General features: G+C 43.8%; 1 pseudogene; it reads left to right on the forward strand.

Annotated features, from left to right (window-relative positions):
- The first annotated feature begins 448 nt into the window (after positions 1-448).
- LOC122048373 lies at positions 449-1534 on the forward strand (annotated as a pseudogene).
- The last annotated feature ends 2170 nt before the right edge of the window (positions 1535-3704 follow it).

The raw sequence follows: 3704 nt of genomic DNA on the forward strand, positions 1-3704 counted from the left end.
GTCTGCCTTTCGCTAGACCTGTCTGCCTCTCGCTCGCGGTCGGTCTGCTTTCGCCAGACCTGTTTGTCCGCCCAGTTTGCCTCTCTCTCGGTCGGTCTGCTCCGCCCAACCTGCCTGTCTGTCCGCTCGACACAAGATCGCCCAGCCTGCCTCTCACCAGGCCTGTCTGTCCGCTCGGCCAACCTTTCTGCCCGGTCGGCCTTTCTGATCTGCTGCGTCCGCTCGTGTTGCTCGGCCGATCAACCCGTTCGGTCAACACTGTGCAGACTGCCTTCATCACCTGGCAGAAATCAACTCCTGCTGACAGTATGAGATCATCCGTTCAAGTCATCTCTATTGTAAATTAAATTTAAATTCTGTATAATTTTAAAATAAGCTAAACCCCTAAAATCTCCGTCAACATATTATTTTGTCCACAAGGAACATCATCTTCAGCTACGTCAACTCCATGTCCCTCAAGTGCGCCGCAGAGCTCGGCATCGCCGACGTAATCCATCCCCATGGCCAGCCTCTTCCGCTATCTGTTCTGCTCACCAAGCTCTGTATTCTCCCCTCAAGAACCGATTCATTCCGCTGCCTCATGCGCCTGCTCGTACACTCCGGCCTCTTCACGAGCTCGACCGCCAGAGACGAAGAAGAAGAAGCCTACGCCCTCACCCCCATCTCTGCCTCTCGTGACCAGCAAAGCAGACAACATGCCCCCGTTCGTTCTCGCAATTCTCGACCCGGTCCTTGTCGACCCCGGGCAGTACTGCTTGAGCAGGTGGTTCACCTCCGCCGCCGAACCACCCACCGCCTTCGACCTCATCCACGGGATCAGTGTTCGAGTTGACCGGCGACAACCCCGAGTTCAACGTTAATTTCAACCTGGGCATGACCGCCGATTCCAGCTTCATGGCGAAATTGATCCTCAAACAGTACGGCGACGACGTCTTCCGGGGCCTGCGATCGCTGGTGGATGTTGGAGGAGGGATTGGCGCGCTGGCCACCGCCATCGCCAACGCCTTCCCGCAGACCAAGTGCGCCGTGTTCGATCTCCCGCACGTCGTGAGTTCGCTGCAGGGAAACCCAAGTGTGGCCGCCATCGCTGGCAACATGTTCGAGTTTGTCTCCCCTGCCGACGCAGTGATTCTCAAGGCAATATCATTAATTAATTTTCTTCTTCCATTTAATTTTCTTATAATTAATAATCAATCATCTGCTGCTATATAATGCAGTGGATATTGCATGACTGGAACGACGAAGACTGCGTGATGATACTGAAAAATTGCAAGAAGGCGATTCCTCCAAAGGAGGAAGGAGGGAAGGTGATAATTATTGAAATGGTTACGCAATTGGAAAATGAGGAAGATGGGAGTAATCATGATGAAACGACAGAGACGCAGCTTCTGTTGGATGTGTACGTAAGGGCGGTTTATCAGGGAAGGAGAGGAGCGAAGCAGAATGGAAAAGTATCATTATAGTTGCTGGTTTCTCAGGCTACACCATCTCACCAATCTCAGGCTCGCGTTCTCTCATTCAGTTATTCTATTAATTCTTAATTAAGATTACAATAAGGCTACGTTTATTACGTGTAATGTTAATGTAATGTAATTAAGTTTGTAATGAAATATAAAGTAATTGATATTAGATTTCTATATTGATAAAAGACATTATGCAATTTTAATTTCATACTGATTTATTTGATCTTAATTATTTTTTAATAGATTATTATAAAATGATAAAAATATCTTGTGAGTTTGTTTTACTAAATGTTATTTATATTATTATAAAATGATAAAAATATCTTGTGAGTTTGTTTTACTAAATGTTATTTATATTATTATAAAATGATAAAAATATCTTGCGATCTCTGTCGGTGGTGGCAATCAACGGTGGCGGTGGATAGTGACAGTGGACAGCAATCAGTGGCTGTGGGCGGCGACGACGACGACGGAGGCAAGCGATTGACAACTACGGTGGTGGCGACGAAGGCGGGGGTCGGCGGTGGTGGCGGCGACGTGCGACGGGTGGCGATTGACGACGGCGACAGTGGCGTTGACGACCAGTTGGTATAGGAAATGAACTAGAGTTATATTTAACATTTAAATTTTAATTAAATATTAAGCCTGGAATGTAATCTCGATTATGTGTTATTGGCCTGGTAATCTAGAATATAAAATTTTATTATCTTTTATAATTCAGATTATATTACATTACATCTTTAAAACTGTACCAAATAAATAATTAATATTGTTATATAATCTTGATTATATTACAATGATTACCCTTCGCTAAACATAGCCTAAGTGTAATGAAATTGCACTAAGAGCTGAAGAAGCTATTGCATCTTATCTGTTGATGCATCAACCATCACAATTCATTTTCTTTCTTTAAATCTGTTAAGGTTGATGATATATATCCTAATATCCTATATATGTTGATCCTATTTGAAATTGGAGAAGATGGAACGTTAGACATGTGATTATGATATTAACTATGAGAAGACGCTGAACTGAACTGAAAACGTAAGGCATTGAATGATCTTGCATGTCAAAAACAAAGAGTAGAGGAAAAAAACATCAATAATCAAGCCAGGGAGGGGGTCCCCGGCACCAACACTCCGACGCTCAAGTTAAATAGATGGCTTAGAGGAAATGCAATAAACAGTAGAAAGGAACAATAGAGTCTGAGTACCTTAGGTTGCGTTGCATACCAGCGCTAGTACCCCCTTAGATAGTGTTACTTTTCCTTTTTCCATAAATCTTGATGCATTACTAAAATAAGACCTACCCTTATGACATTATGACATCTTTCCAGAAAGGGACCTATCATTTTTATCATTTGAGAGTAGAAACTTCCTTCAAAAAGACAGCACAAGGAATATTCCTTTATTTCTCTAACAACTGTTACGTAAAACGTCAAAAGGAAATATTAAGACGTTGAGTTGATGGACCCTTAATATGCTTTGCTAGCAGATTGACCGAGTACCCTTGGTAGCCCAATTGCCTCTTGTTTGCAAGCACGGTGTGGTCAGATAAAGGATGGATGCTGCCCTTAAGGACCTGTCCTGCACTTGACCTCTACATTGAGATAAAGAGTTTAGTCCGGTCGAGCAGTGTGTCTAGCATCTCCGATCGGACCTCCAATTCGATCGGCCAGAGTACTTGGCGGAGACACTTGACTCAACTCTAAATGGCGCTTGATGCGGTGATAAAGGAGGGCCCACCTGTCACGGATCAATTGACATGGTATCGGGCAAAGTCAAGGCGGTCAACGCTGGACTTACGGTATCCTGGTCGTTAAAGGAGTGGCTGATTGGACATCACCCGACTGGTTAGGGCATCATGGGCCGGTCGGTAGGAAAACGAGCCGCTCGGACCGTCCGTTCGGCGCAAGGAATGACATTACACAGGAGGAGACAAGAAAACAAAAGAGAACACGGCGTCTATCATTAAATATGAAGAAGTCAAGATAAAGAAGAACACTATATTTATCATCAATGCACAGAAGTCAAGACAAAAAAGTTTTTCCTCTGTCAATTAATATCATTAAATAATGGTAGATGAACGATCATAGAAAAAGGTATAAAAGGGTACGCTAGGTATGAAGAAAGCATAATTTATCATTTTCTTGATTACTCATTCTCTTCCTGATTTGACTTGAGCGTCAGAGGGTCAACGCCAGGGACCTCTTCCCTAGTTTGGTTTTGTTTTGCAGGATTG

This window comes from Zingiber officinale, chromosome 2B, assembly GCF_018446385.1.
Source record: "Zingiber officinale cultivar Zhangliang chromosome 2B, Zo_v1.1, whole genome shotgun sequence".
Classification (NCBI taxonomy): domain Eukaryota; kingdom Viridiplantae; phylum Streptophyta; class Magnoliopsida; order Zingiberales; family Zingiberaceae; genus Zingiber; species Zingiber officinale.